This window comes from Zootoca vivipara, chromosome 12 (genome assembly GCF_963506605.1).
Source record: "Zootoca vivipara chromosome 12, rZooViv1.1, whole genome shotgun sequence".
In the NCBI taxonomy this organism is placed as follows: domain Eukaryota; kingdom Metazoa; phylum Chordata; class Lepidosauria; order Squamata; family Lacertidae; genus Zootoca; species Zootoca vivipara.
Window position 1 is genome coordinate 24,179,992 of NC_083287.1, and position 16,591 is coordinate 24,196,582.

Sequence of the window (16,591 nt, forward strand, 5' to 3'; positions counted from 1 at the left end):
GTATTTAACACCAGTAAAATTGGCTAAGATGTTTAGGATGAGTAGCAAAACATGCTGGAAATGTAAAGAGAACGATGGTGAATTTTATCATATGTGGTGGACATGCGAAAAAATCAAAATATTTTGGGAAATGATATATAATGAACCGAAAAAGATTTTTAAATACACCTTTCCCAAAAAACCAGAAGCTTTTCTATTAGGACTTATAGGACAAGAGATAGTGAAAGGAGATCAAGTATTATTTATGTATGCGACAACTACGGCTAGGACTTTGTTAGCCCAAAAATGGAAAACCCGGGAGTTACCGACGATTGAAGAGTGGCAGACGAAAATGATGGACTATGCGGAATTAGCAAGACTGCCTAGCAGGATCCAAAACCAGGGAGAGTCAAAGTTCCAAAAGGATTGGAGTAAATTTGTGGACTATATGGAGAAGAACTGTAGAAGTAAAGACACTTGCAGGATTGAAATAAATCCTACGAATTGACTTTAAGTAGAAGGAATAAAGGAACTGTGAGATAGGAATGGATAAGAAAACCGATTGGGGGGAAGGAGGGGAGTCAAAGCTCGGCAGAGCAAAGAAAATTGTAATAATTGATAAGATACTAAGAAGAAGAAAAATTGTGTTTATTATGTTTATTACGTGTTGTTGTGTTTGTGGTTGTATGTTTTGTTTTTGTTTAAATGTGTTTAATTGGAAAATTTAATAAATTGTCTTTTTTTTTAAAAAAAAGGAGTGCATTGCTCAATACTTCACAAGATCCAAGCAACAGCACAGTTTGGTACTGCTTGGAAAGGCCCCAAGCCTCTCCTTTGTTTACTTCATTTAGATGCTAAATTTCCCACCCAATAGCCCATGTTTTGGTACATTGATTGTTTTAACCTGAGATCCTGCGTGCTTTCAGATGACCTCTTTATTGAGCGTTCATGGTGATTTGTTTTCAAGGAAAAGAGACAGTGTTAACTTAGCTGCTTAATGAGCATTCATTCTGATTTGCTTGCAGGGTGGTTAGATGATTTGCATCAAAACAAAGGACATCCCACACTTTCTAGCTCATTCTCCTGGTACTTTTCTTATGACATAAAGTCCAATCTTTGGAGGAAGCAAGCTTGTTGCACAAGACCTTCCAATCAACTATCACTGCACAACCTGCCTGCATTTGTCAGGATATGACTGAATCCCTCCTGAAAACAGTGAAAAGTCTGGACATCTCCTGTAAGAGTCACTCTGGTTTTCTCCAACTTGCTGGTGGGATGAAAGATCCAAATTATTGTGGCACCAATAAAACATAATTGCCCTAAAATATTGCAAATATTAAAATCATTTTTTATCCTTTATTTTTAAACAATTTAAAACTAGCACAGATCAGTCTTCTGCTGAATCACGGGCTTCTAAGCAAAAGCCTACAGGCAATTTAATGGATTGTTTTGTGAATTCCTGGTCTTCCCTCACTGGCTACATTATTTGCAATTTGCAACATGGGTATATGGTAGGAGGGGAGGGAAAGCAGAATATATAATGGTGTTATTGGGTTAAACACACAGAAACCATCCAGAATCCACCGTAGAAAAGCAATATTGCTTCAACTGTATTTTCTTAGTGTGGTGACATTTGTATTTTATTAAAGACCCCGTTAAAGTGAAGCCTCCTACACACCCAGGCCTTTCTCCCACAATGAGTTGAAACAAGCGGTATTTTAAATTATACCTTCGTGAAATGTTTCAGTGGGCAATGTTTTAAGCATCAAGAAGCGTAAATCTCAACAATGTGTTAAATGATAGCTTTCCAAGTATTTCAGCTGGAAATAATTTAAGGCAGGTCTCAATAATATCCAGTTTTGTAAAAGCACTGGCTGTTTATATCTGATACTGTATAATTTCTTAGATAAGTACTGTCTTAGCCAAATTATATAGCAGACAAAAGGGGAATTCACTCACAGTGTGGTATGTTATACTCTTCATTGTGAAGCTATCAGCTATATCACATTTGCTTAAAACAGGAAGTTAAACATACTGTCTCATCCGTTCTTATTCCTCATCGCTCTGAAAGTAAAGGAGTAGGAAAGGTCAGGCATGGGATCGATGTTAAAGTTCCCCATATTATAACCTAGGGTTACCAATACCAGGCAGTTCCCAGGGACAGTCCCCAGATTCACCAATCTGTCCCTGGAATGTCCCCGGATTTTAATTAATGTCCCCTGATTTATGCCTGGTGACTTCCGGCAAGGCAACATGGCGGGTGCCATGGCAGCGAGCAGCACTGGAGGTCCCGGACCAGCCATATCAAAGTTCCAGCCAGTTAATCCGCTGGCGGGGGGGGCAGCTATTTAAACTGAGGCACGAGCCAGAGAGCTTCCTTCTGGCTCACTTCCTCGATCAACGTACACCCCGAAATCGCACAGAGCCGCCAGCAGCAGAAGAACCTGTGGCGCTTTTCTGCTGCGGGCTATGTGCACCCGAGTTGGGGCGAGCGAGGCACTGGGGTGGTGAAGAAGAGGAGGAGAAGCCTAGAAAAGAGCTGTGCTGCGTTGTGAGACAGAGAAAGAGACGGAGCCGATTGTGTGTGTGTGTTTTAATGTGTGTATTCCCAAGACCAGTGAGCGCCTTTACTCGATCTCTCTCCCCACCCCAACCTCTTGAGGGGGCATTTGTGTGTTTGTAGATGGGCTTCTCTGCCTGCCTTGTGTCAAGGTGCACGCCCAAAAACTTTGGGGTTCCCCCCTTAAAAAGGTCAAGAACTCTGGGCAACCCTTTCCTAAAACAATGAAGCATGAATATATATATTTTTAAGTGTCCCCGGATTCCTTGAAAAAAAATCTGGTAACCATATTATAACCCATGGAAAGATCTTGAGCATCCATACATGATCTCTCCATTTATAGCATCCTTACTCCTTCCTTGTATCCTTTCCTTGTATCTGTTCATCCTTACAAATATGTTTAGAGATTGACCCAATGAAGGACCTGCCTGTGAATAAATGTTGCTGGTGGTGAAACTCACGTTGTGTACTGCAGGGGTGGTGAGCCAATTGCTCTGGGGCTGCCTGCAAGGCACAGCCCAAATTATGTGGCCCTCATCCTAACTACATGCAGGTTAGTCCAGAGGGAGAGAAAGAAAACAGGAGGGGACTAGCAGGAGTCCACCAAGTAGATTTAGTGATTTAAGTAAGGTTGGGGGAGAGGTCTTCAGCAAACAAGCAAAAGCAGTGTCTTCCACTAGCACACCAGATTAATGGAACCAAGGCCATAATAACTGGCCTAAGGTCAGTGGACTTCATGGTTTACTGGGGATTTGAACCCTGGTCTTTACCAACCTGGTGCATTGCACTTGTTGGACTGAAACTCCCATCATCCCTGACTATTGGTTATGCTGGCCTGGGCTGATGGGCATTTTAGTCCAGCAACATCTGAAGAGCATCGGGCTGAATAAAGCATGCCAAAGCAGCCACATAACCAACAGGTAACACTATTTTCAAATAGCACTGTTTCAGTTTGACTCAGGAATGGTTCTCCAAGCAGTTGTTCTCGCTTATTATTTGCTCAGTACAGTCTCTCTGACCCGATGTAGGTCAGCCTTACAAAGCTTAGGGTTTTTTTATATATAAAAAAACACGCTTCATTTCAAAGGTTGAAACACACAGTTCACTTCAATATTTACTCTGCCATATAAAAAAAGAAGTTTAATAAAAACACACCAGGCCAAGGCCTCCATTACCTGATATATCCTTTTCATTTGATGGCCAAATTGGGAAAGGGGGCTGGAAGGAATACGGCAGCCCAATAAAAATAATTCTGGAACATAGCGCTGAGCAGAAAGAAGCACAAAAAGATTTTGGAAGGCAGGAAAAAAATGAAAGACGGGGAAATAAACTCTTGCCAAATGACTAAGACTGTTTAATCTGGAAATGTTGCCTTTAAAATGAAAAGGGGGGCATTGTTAATGCTTTTCTGGCTTTAACAAAAGATCCATTATAGTATTAGAGCAGCCCTGTATTGGGAAGTTTTTTAATGTTTGATGTCTTACTGTGGTTTGATTTGTTGGAAGCCACCCAGAATGGTTGGGGCAACCCAGTCAGATGATCGGCGTATCATCAACATCATCATCATAATCTTCCACAATGAGTGTCCCCCAGACTTCATCTTCTATGTCACTGGCAACTCCCTTAGCAGCCATTTATGTACTTACAACCTAGTATACCAATCACATTTCAGCATATTGTCATCAGCGGTAAATCCCACTCTTTCCACCATATCTTAACATTGAACTTGTGTTGCCTTTAGGAAGGTAAGTCACTGGAATGCATTTGGCATATCTGTATTTCTATTCACCATCATCATCCAGGCATAATTTTGAGACTTCATCTCTCCACCTTTGGGGCTTCTTGTCAATTGCTGCTGGGCCCTCTCCCCCAAATGCACACCACACCCTGAGATCCTTTGATAAAGGATGGTATACAAATTCAATAACTAATCATAACTTGCATTTCCCTAGCATCCTACTTGGATCCAGCTTCCATTAGGGCAGCCTTTTATATTAACACCAACATCTGGTTTCATAGGAGGAGCAGACTTCAGAACTGGCTCTTACTGAACACAAAGGAAGCCTGCTACTTCTCAAAGCTTCTTTGGGCAAAAGATCTGTAAGGGGGAGGGCTTATAGGGAACAGACCCCCCCCAATCAGGTCGAGTTCCTCTCAGAGCAGTAAGTCCAGTAGCGGATCAGATTACAGGAGTCAGGAAGCAGAGAGGGAGGGACGATGCTCTAGCAGCATCGAAGAGCCTCAACACCGAGTAGAGAAGGAGGCAGCTGGGGAGGAAATGACGGGAGAGCAGTCAGAAGGACGTCCCTTCCCCCCGACGCCTGAATGGAGGCACACAGCACCCCGTAGGACAAGAGGGAGGCGCTTTGGGGTTCCCAAACTGTAATGTTGGGCGCAAAACAGAAAGAAGCCATTGCGAGGTTCTGACTCAGACTAAGCAGACATGTTTTCCAGACTCTTTGCACTGTAAATAGAATGCACAATAAAAACGCCTTAAAGACAAGCAGGTGTGGAGCGTCGTTACTCAAGAGTTGCCACAAGAACATCTGACAAGATCCATTAAGAGGATCCATTGATATAAAGAACAATATAAGGAAAGGAAGCCAAGAGGCAATTGCCCTTTCCTGTATTCAAAGTCTTACCATTTCCATGCGTAAACTGTAAATGTGCATAAAACAACAGAGAAACCAGCCTAATTAGGAACTTCCTGGTTTGTTGAGTAGGAGCTGGTGTGGATGCAGCCTAATCCAAATTGTGTAGGGTGGTTATTGGGTGATTTTTAGTTGGTTAAATGCCTGCTGATATAAGAAAGGGCTGGGGTATCTCTGCTCCCCCAGAGGTTGTTGGACTCCAACTCCCATCAGCCCCAGATACCATAGTCAATAGTCAGGAACAATGGGAGTTGTAGTTCAATGACACCTGAAGGGCCACGCGTTCTCCATCCCCAATATAAGCAAGCACGCAAGATTTCAGGGGAAACGGAGGAAGCCTGTAGACGGGTGCTATTTTAGTGCGTGAGTCAATTGCATACTGGAAATTCACGTTCTGCCATTAAAGTTGATTTGGAGCTCTCTTATGCAGCAAACCCATTTTCCCTCTGAAATTGAACTTTTTGTGACGAAGAAAGCGATAGGGAAATGCTGTGGAAAGCATGGGGCGGCACTTGCTTGTTGTGACGTTGGAAAACCTCCATGCAAAGAGATGAGAATGAGCACTCAGACAGCTGATATCATCTAAGTCTCTCGCAACCTTTATTCAAACAAATTGGGGCGACTGCTCAATAAGCAGGTTGTCTGGAAGCAACCAGAAATCTTTACTGGAGAGAACAAGATTTATCTACTTATGATCTCCCTGTTGCACTTGATGAAGGATTTACCTTGAAAGAATCATGGGCATAGCAAGGTGCCGCGACACCCGGGGCGGCAATTTGCCATGCACCCAGGGGGGGGGCGTGGCGTCGCTATGTAACAATGCATGCATGTCACCCCCCGCACCTCCAAAGCCGCGCGCCTCCAGCTACAAACTCCAGGTAGAAAGCCCGCTCAGCGTGGTGTATGCGTGTTACGTAGTGACGTATCGCCACCCCTGGCAACTCTGCACGGTACGGCGGGGGGGTGCCACCTGACACCCCCACCCCCGCAACTCCCAAGCCGAGCCTCCACCCCACCCCCGCGACTCCCAAGCCGAGCCTCCAGCCTCCCGGTAAAAAGTCTGCTTGGCACGAGCTGGAGGCTTGGTTTGGGAGTCACAGGGGTGGGGGCACCAAGTGGCACCCCCCCCAGAGTGGAACCCGGGGTGAACCGCCCCTATCACCCCCCCCCCATTGCAACGCCCCTGGAAAGAATTATATGCATATTCGACAGCACCACTGTGAGCGCAAGCTCGTCCCTGGGATGTTCCAAGGTCAAATCAGAAGCCAAGGTGGCTTCTGAAATTCCAGGAACGTCCCAGAAGAATAGGGATGGTTGGGGGGGGGGGTATGCATCAGATGGATTACATATACCTGATGAAGCATGGCTTAGTAGTCAGAGTGTCAGACTAGGATGTGAGAAACTAAGGTTCAAATCCCCATTTAGCCATGAAGCTCGCTGAGTGACCTTGGGCCAGGCACTGCCTCTCAGCCTAACCTACCTCACAGGGGTGTTGTGAGGACTAAATGAGGAGGGGGGGAACCATGTTTGCTACCTTGACCTCCTTGGAGAAAAAGGTGGGAAAGATATGCAACTAAGGTTGGTGCAGTTGAAAGATGGAAAAAGCTTTCTAACTTATTATTTTTAATCCGTACTGCAGCCTTCCCCACCCTGATGTCCCCCACCCTGCCAGACTTCAACTCCCGCCGGCCCTCCCCCAACTTGTCCAATTGTCAGGGATGGTGGTTTTCAGTCTAAAATTCCTGGCACCAGGTTGGGGAAGGCTATGTTAACAAATATCTATTTAATACTCACAAATTTGTTTTGCTAGCTTAGCCCTGTTTCTCTGCCGTTGCCCCTGTATATTCCTGTTGCTATGGCCTTTGGCTTTTACAACACAGTAAATCTAAATACAATCTCCTCAAAATAAAATAATAATAAAAAACACCTTCCATAGGAAACCAAGGAGTGTATAAATGTGCCACAACACTTTTTTTGTCTTCTTGGCGTTATTGACTGTGACAGTTACTCTCCTGGGATTCTTTATACCTATTTTCTTTTCCTTTCCTTTCTTCCCCCTGCTATCTGAGATGAATGTCTACACTGAACTTTCTTTTGTTAAGAATTTAAATCAGACTTGAATGCTGTGGCAGTGCTTGATAAGCACAAAAAGGGAGCACTGTCCTGCGTTTTTATGCTATGCTTTCACCTCATGTTATCGCCCGAGGCTTTGGATTGCATTGAGTGACTTGCCTTCAGCTATTTAAACATCTTACAGACACTGAAATATTCTGTCGGTAGAAAGCCTGGAGAGGGTTGAAAAGCATGTGTGCGTGTCCTCATTCCAATATCCTGAGGTGGGAATGAAATAATTTATTCCACTTGCAGATGCATCATTTTCGTGAACTACTGTTGCCCGCCCACGCTCACACGGGGCTGTGATGAGGCCCAAAAGTTTGTTATGTGGGAAAATAAAATAAATGGCTCTCTGTACATCTGCTGCAAGATGTACATAATTTACTTATTCACTATTCCACAGTTACTTCCTCACCAGGGCCCTTTAGAAGGCTGGATTAAGGTGGTTTGGGGCTCTGGTGCAACCCCCAAAATACGGCCCTCTTCTCCCGCCAAAAAGGAACACGTGAAATAAGGCACCACAAAATAAGCAATGTGGTCTCTTAAAGACACAACTACACAACCGACAGCAAGACACATACAAACTAAATCATTTTGCCAGGCTTACTAAAAAAAAGGAACATACGCTAAACATGTGCAGTTTCACATTTTAGACGAATTTTCACTTAACTCATCATTGTTTTTGCTCACTTCCTCTCTTGGGCCATTCACCAGCTCTCAGCCCAACCTACCTCACATGGCTGTTGTAAGAGGAACAAAGTATTACACCCCTTGTATGGTTTTGTCAATTTAAATATAGAATCAGAATTTTAGAGCTGGAAGGGACCCCCAAGAATCATCTAGTCCACTCCCCTACAATGCAGCTATCTCAACATGCAGTCATCCATCCAATTTGAAACCATACCAGACCCTGCTTAGCTTTGAAAATGCAGTAGCAATTTTATTGCTACACCACTAGAAGGTCATAATAACCATGTGTGTGTGTTTGTTTGTTTTCATCTAAGAACTCAGGTTCAATGTCCTGGCAAGGTTGAGCCCCAACAACCGGAAGGCTTTTGTGCTCATGTTTATCTCTCTTTGTTTGTCGTAAAACCTCCTTCAGGCCAATTCCCCTTTCGTCCTAACTGTTTCAGCAGGGAAAGGCCTCTGGGAGACTCTGCCAAATGCACTTACAGCTCTGCAAGGTATCCTCAATGAGGTCACAACTTACATTTAATGCACATTTACACTAGTCATGGCTTCCCCAGGGGCGTCGCAATAGGGGGCGGGGCGCCCCGGGCTCTGCTGTGAGGGGGCAGCGCAGCAGCAGCGTGGCGCCCCCTCGCTACTGTGGCGGTGGCGCGACCGCCATCGCAGAGGCCCCGATGTTTCTGGCCTCGCCCCTCGCTTCTTCCTGGTAGGGCGGAGGCAAGGGGCAGGCCAGAGAGCAGCATCAGCAACAGCCGCTGACACCCCTTGCCGCTCCGCCTCCACCTGAGTAGAAAGAAGACAAAGAGCGCGGCAAGCCAATCCATAGCGTGTTTTGTTTTCTTCCTACTCAGGCGTGTCACGGTCCGGTCGGCAGGCAGTTGAAGCCCTGACTGAGGATGTCAGGACCAGAGGCAAGATGGTGATGTAGAAGCAGGAACAGGTGCAGGGTTGAGGGTCCAGCAGCAGGCAGTCACAGGGTCAAGAAGCAAGGCAGAGGCGAAGGTCTGGGAGTCAAGGAGCAAGGCGTCGGCAAGGCAAGGGTCCAAGGAGCGAGAGGCCAGAGGCAACCAGGCAGGGATAGCGTTGCTGTGGCAAAGAGCTGAAGGGAAATGCTGAGCTTTTATCCCTCCCAGCTCCTGCCACCAGGTGCAGTGAGGTATCAAGTGGCCTCACCTGAGTGACCACTCCTTGCCTCTCCAGCACAAGCTGAGGCAGGCCCCGGTCCTGCAAAGCACTACAGGCCCCAGAGCCTGACTCCTGCCCATACTCCTGACAAGGCAAGGGCGTCAGCAAAGATGCTTGAGTAGGAAGAAACACAGCGCTTGGAGCACGGCCCCCTGGCAACCCACTCCGCAGCACACGTGTGCTTCTTCAGGCGGAGCTGCGAGAGACGCCCCTCGCCGCTCCGCCTGAGTAGGAAGAAGCACACGTCGCGCTACGGAGCGGGTTGCCGGCGGCGCTGGAGCACCGCCCCCGTCAACCTGCTCCATAATGCGACGAGTGCGTCGTGAGGCATGAGTCATGATGCACGATGCATGCGCGCGACGGACGTCCTGCCCCCTGGTGGGGTGCCTTCTGGTTTGCTGCCCCAAAGAATCCTGGGAACATAGTTTACCCCTCCCAGAGCTAAAATTCTGAGTCCTTAACAAACCATGAGTCTTTGGGGGAAGCTTTAAGTGTGTTTGTATGGGGTGGATGTGGCCTAGGTTAGTTTCATTGGTCAAGCAGTATGTCAGATTGTGTTCTTAGTGGTTTTTTAATAAGCTACTCTATTTTAGCCCCTCCACTGATCACTGTTTCTTGAAGCAAATTTCGCCGTATTTGGCAAGCATATCAAAGAACATTTGCTATTTATACATAAATTCCCAGCATTAGGCTATTAATAATGGACTGGAATCCATTTACAAGCACGTGCTACTCCTTGATTGCCACGGGGCCATGGCAAGCACCCACTAGCTTAACACTTGTAGTCTCGTTATTGGAAAAACACAAACAGTTGCAACCTGACCTTTTTCAACCCTCAAAAAAAGAGGGGGAGAGGGAGCTCAAGCACCGCTCAGATTGCTCCCAAGAGGGGGCGTGGGGAATGGATTCCGTAACTTTTGCATCAATTACGAGGTTTGTAAACTGCTCTTTCCGAAGACCTAATATGCAAGAGGTTTTGGAGAACTGAGACAAAACAAATTACACTTTATTATAGTCCACGGCCATCAACACGGACAATTATTGTTTCAAAGAGAGGTAAAAGAAGCTGCGTGCTGGGCTGATTTCCCAACCATTATGACTCCCCCTTTTCAGATGCCTTAATAAAATTAATGCATTTGAGCTATTTCCATTACTATGTCACCACTGAATGGTTAAGCCAAAGGCCTTGTTTGCCTCTTTGAAGAGAAGGGTTGGGGGGGGGGGGTTGAGGGCTGGAGGACATTTGTGACTTATCCAGATAATTCGTTTATGATTCAGTATTTCTACTGGGTAATGCTGCCTTTGTTGCAACATTTGCCCTCCTAGGTCCTCAAACACTATTAGAACTGTCAGCAAACAGATTTAACAACCCCAGCATAAATCCAGAGAAAGCCAGCTCAGTTCCGTAGAAAGAATTAATAACGGAAATGATCAGAAATTGCCGTCTGTTAGGGTCTCCAAGTGGGAACACCACCTATGCCTCTGGTCCAGACAAAGCAAAATTTGATTGTTGTTGTTGTTTAGTTGTTTAGTTGTGTCCGACGCTTCGTGACCCTATGGACCAGAGCACGCCAGGCACTCCTGTCTTCCACTGCCTCCCGCAGTTTGGTCAGACTCATGTCCGTAGCTTCGAGAACACTATCCAACCATCTCATCCTCTGTTGTCCCCTTCTCCTTGTGCCCTCAATCTTTCCCAACATCAGGGTCTTTTCCAGGGAGTCTTCTCTTCACATGAGGTGGCCAAAGTACAGTTAAGTATGCTTCAGTTTGAGTACTTTCAGTTTAAGTACTCAGCGGACCCATCTGGAACGGATTAATCCACTTTCCATTACTTTCAATGGGAAGGTTCACTTCAGGTTAAGTACGTTTCAGGTTAAGTATAGACTTCCGGAACCAATTGTGTACTTAACCTGAGGTACCACTGTATTGGAGCCTCAGCTTCAAGATCTGTCCTTCCAGTGAGCACTCAGGGCTGATTTCCTTAAGAATGGATAGGTTTGATCAGGCATCCCCAAACTTCGGCCCTCCAGATGTTTTGGACTACAATTCCCATCTTCCCCAACCACTGGTCCTGCTAGCTAGGGATCATGGGAGTTGTAGGCCAAAACATCTGGAGGGCCACAGTTTGGGGATGCCTGGGTTTGATCTTCTTGCAGTCCATGGGACTCTCAAGAGTCTCCTCCAGCACCATAATTCAAAATTTAATAGCTGGTTACAAAAAAATAAAAATGATTATATTAGTAGTAGTACCAATAAAGCATCACTCCTCAGGATCTATAACTTGTACATATGGGGGTTGCCAACCTTTTGGGGCCAGTAATCACAGTTGGCATTTTGAGATAGTGCCATTGGCATCAGTCACAAGATGGCTGCTGTGCTGTTTGGCATAAGACAAAATGGCTGCCACCAGAAAAAGAGGCAGGACCAGAAAATGGTGCTGACATTCTCGCCACTCCACCAATCATCTGCTCTTACAAGGGGCTAGGAAGCACATACATCAGGCACTGCCACACTCACAAACCTAAAAGCTCTTTGCATCTCTTCTCTGCTCCGAATGGATGGAAGGATGGGTGTCCAATATTTCCAAGGAAATGTGGGAATGTTTAATAAGAGTTCAGTGAAGGAGGAGCTGAGCCAATACAAAGGACCGAGCAGGAAGAGTAAACAGTCTCTCATGTCCTGTGGATTTCTGAAGAGAGGGCTGGATTAAACATTGAGCAAAATAAGCCCGTGCTTAGGGCATCAAGGGAAGGGGGCCACCACAGAAATTTTCCATTGCCAGATTTTTAACATTTATGGTGAGGAATTTCTCAGCTGAGCATTCGTTTTCTCAGTTCAAGTATATATATTTTTAAAAAATCTCAATAGACAAGACAGGCTGGATGCCTTATCACTACTAAGTATAGAAGCAGGTGTGTTACATAAGATTAGTTTTGAGGATCTGTTCAAAGACTTTGCCATTAGAAAAAAGTAGGTGAATTTCCCCCCCAAAAAAATATAAATAAAATGGAAGTATACAAAAAGAAACATCATTTTCTATCTTACTGTGGATTTTGTTTCATTTCAAAAAATAAAATTTTATTTTACGGTCTGTCAGAGGTTGTTGCGACTACTCTAGAGTAACGACTCTCCACATGCTTGTCTTTTAACAGTCTTTATTGGTGCACTCTATTTACAGTGTAATGGGGTGTTGGAAACATGTCTTCTTATTCCGATGCAGAATCCGGCACTGCCCCCCTGCACGACTTCTCCCAACATAAGAGTCGCGGGACAGTGAATCTCCTCCCCTTTCTTCTCCTCCGTAATTCCGGAACCGAGGGAAAAGGTCTAGGCTCCGTGCTTTCCCTTCCCCCCCCCTTTCCCCTTCTCTCTCTTCCCGCCTGTGGAGCCGGGGCTCTCCCATGCTGCTAGAGACCTGGCACTCTCTCTCCGTTTCCTGACTACCCTCTTCAGAGCCCGCGCTTCCGTCGCTGCTTGGGGAGGAGCTACTTCTGATGAGAGGGGGAGGTTCTCTATACTCTCTTCCCCTTACACGGTCTATTATTGCTTATATTTTGAATTAGATATAGAGAGAGGCACCAAAATATTTTAAGTGCTTAGGTCCTCCAGAGTCTTAATCTAGCCCTGCTGGGAAGATATTTACTGAGACCTTTCACAGGCACCATAGAAGGAAGAGCTTACGTACTGATGCTCGCAGGTGCCACACGGACGACGTCTGCTATGTATCATCTCCTTAACTTCATGGAAGAAAAAGTGATACAGCAGTACCTCAGGTTAAGAACTTAATTTTTTCCGGAGGTCCGTTCTTAACCTGAAGCTATTCTTAACTTGAGGTACCACTTTAGCTAATGGGGCCTCTTCCTGCTGCTGCTGCTGCCGCGCCACCACCGACGCGCGATTTCTGTTCTCATCCTGAAGCAAAGTTCTTAACCCAAGGTACTATTTCTGGGTTAGCGGAGTCTTTAACCTGAGGTGTCTGTAACCTAAGGTACCACTATACAGTGGTGCATCACTAGACGAATTTAATTTGTTCCACGGGTCTATTCTTATAACGAAAAATTTGTCTAGCGAATCCCATAGGAATGCATTGAATTTTTTTTTTTAAAAAAATTGCCCATAGGAACACATTAATTGAATTTCAATGCATTCCTATGGGAAACCACAATTCGCTAGACAAATTTTTCATAAAACGAATTTGTCTAGCGAGGCAACCTCCGCTAGAAAAATCCTTTCTTTAAGCGAAAGTTTTGTCTTGCGGGGCGTTTGTTAAGCGAGGCACCACTGTACCATCCTCGTATGCAGAAAGAACCCTCTACATGTCAACTTGTAATACTGTTGGCATCCCAGAATCTTCTCTCTTATTCTCCACTTCCAGTCTTGGAGAAGGGCCCAACTTCAAATAATTAGGTAGCAGATGATGGGAAAGTCCTCTCTAACCCCACCCCCACCCCCATCAAGACCTGTGCCAGTTAGAAAAGAACAGGAATAGGAAGCCCATAACCCTTCAGATATTTATTGAACTACAATTCCCATCATCCCTGACCATTGGCTATGCTGACTGGGGCTGATGGGAGAGGGCCTGCTCGGTAGTGGCGCCCGCCCTATGGAACACCCTCGCATCAGATGTCAAGGAAATAAACAACTATCTGACTTTTAGAAGACACCTGTTTAGGGATGTTTTTAATGTTTGATGTTTTATTGTGTTTTTATTATTCTGTTGGGAGCCGCCCAGAGTGGCTGGGGAAACCCAGCCAGATGGGCGGGAGTATAAATAAATTAGTATTAGTATTAGGGTCCAAGAACATCTGAATGGCGACATGTTCCCCACCCCTGGAATAAACAATACTAAACTAGGAGGACCAAGTCTGGTAAAAGGCAAGTTCCAACATCACCCTATTCTCATGGCGATCCTGTGCGCTGATTCTAAATATGGAAGGTGCGAGAGCATTTTGCAGTCATCGTAAATCAACAATATTTTGCTCCAAACCCCAAGTTAAGATGGAATGAAAGACTCACCGATTTTACAAGCTATTTCTTGGTTTCACACGATCGCAGGGAGTCCAGCAGAAATCAAAAACAGAACAGGAAGCGACAGACAAGAGACGTAAAGCACTGAGGCAGCAGCATGTACAACCACCGCTGCGAGAAGAGTCGAGGGGGAATTGGAAAAAAGTTAAGAGGGGGAGGTGCTGAGAAAATCCTGACAGAACTCACATCACTTGTATAAAAAAAGGTAAAAGGTAAAGGGTCCCTGGACTATGCGGGGCAGCGCCCATCTCGCTTCAGGCCGAGGGAGCTGGCATTTGTCCACCAAACACCAAGACCTGAGCAGACAAAGTCTTTGAAAGATCACTAAGGTATGTTTCCATCTCAGGCCATGGAGGACCTTCTGAAGTCCATAATTCCTGTCAAATCTCAGGAGCTATATCTACTACTACCAGAGGAAAGGTCTGAGAACCATTAGAATGGGGGAAACTGGGTAGAGGAACAAAATCTCAGAGGGGCCCCATATTAGTGCTGCAAGAGACTCCCACAGAAGGGGAACCCCAGAGACCTGAGGAGCTAATCCTGCCATCCTCCTCTGAAGAGGACCTCTTAGAAGCCCCAGTACTTCAGGAGGGCATTGCTCTGCCACTACAGCTCTTAAAGGGGAAGTCTTCAGTAGCCAGCACCCGAGGAATAACATACAGCCATTTTAAGTACCAATAGTTCCCTCAGAGAGGATGGAGCTGAAAGCATCCTCAGCTGGCTTGAAGTTATTGATGGAGCAGCAACGTGGCTCTTCTTGGGGGGGGGCATGTATTGAGTGAGGCTCTATCCAGCTCCACACTGAGCTAATTGTGGTCCTGCTTTTCTTCATGGACTCTGTTGATATTCAGTCATAAATGCATATGGCACCAACCTGTACAGGTGTACACCAGTCTCCAAATATTAAGTCACTGCCTGGATTTCACACTAGCACTTTAGAATGGCTAAAGTATGGCCTGCACTTTCATCTTTAACCCCAATTTTGTGATAATCGGCCCCCCCCCCATAATTTTTTGTGTATTTAAGAGAAGCCCATTATATCTTGCAAAGGAGATAAAACACCACAAAGGATATCAAATGGCATCGACTCGCTTCCTACACAAGAGGGGAGCCTGCCAATATTGTATTAGTTTTGAATATGATCTCACATCTCCCAAGAGCATGAAACCATATTAAAAGCGAGAGGCTATATTATATGTCACCGAATGAAAAAAACATTACCCTGAATATTTCTTAGAAATGAGATGGTTTCATTACATTTAACTTATCAAATCAGCATATTATTACAAAACTATAATGTTCACCGATTTCACATGGAGCAATTTAGTTATGATGATGTAGGGAAATGAAAGAATCAGAAATGGCCCTCTTTTTACTGTAGCGCAAGTCAACACTATTAGCTGCAGAAACTGGAGCTTAAACTAGGATGTTTGTTACACCCGTGGTTGTGTTGTAGCTAACCAAGTCCTGATGATTAGCACATATAGTCAAACACTTTCTCTCTAACTGGCGTTTTACCTGAGTACTGGACCAGGCAGAAAACAGGGTATACCGTAGTTAAGCATAATAGGTTACTGGTTTGTTTGTTTGTTTGTTTGTTTGTTTTAAAAAAGGCATAGTACTGTATTCATCAGTGTTTGTTACAGTAAAATAATATCACCATTTGAAGCTTCCAGAAATTATAAAATATATCGTCTTGTTTAATTGCTAATGAACTTAATTCTTTTCATATATATATATATATATATATATATATATATATATATATATATACATATATATATACACACCGTATAATCACAATACCTCTCATATCAGACTATAAAACCCACAGCATTGCAAATTATATACAGTAAAAGCATGGCTCTGCAACAAAATGTTGCAACATAAGAAGAAGAAAGCAAGTGCAGCAACAAATTGAGGATGCAGATAGGTGGGGAGGAGGAGAGTTTGAACTGTCATTTGCTTCCTAGTAAGATTCCACCATCACTGCATGCTATATATGTAAATGAGACAAACATATGTTGCATTTATTGTATCTTTCCCCCCCCCCCTTTCTTCAAGGAACCCAGAGAAGTATATATTGTACGCCCTCATGATAGCCCCACTGTGTCCAGTCATTCCTATATCACACGAAGCATACTGCTAACATGGCTTTTTCGTTCAAACAAGGTGTGTCTTCAAGCACATAATTCAAAAACATGCCTGGACTACCTTGCCTGTTTGTGTACAGAACGTGACCACAAGGTGCCCCAGTCTGGTCCAGGTTTGTGAAGCATGGGGGTTAACCCTCTCCTCCATGCCATTTCCCTGTAAACAAACAAACAAACAAAAACTCTGCACCTTGGAAACTACTATTTGCCTGAAAAACTATTTCCCGCCC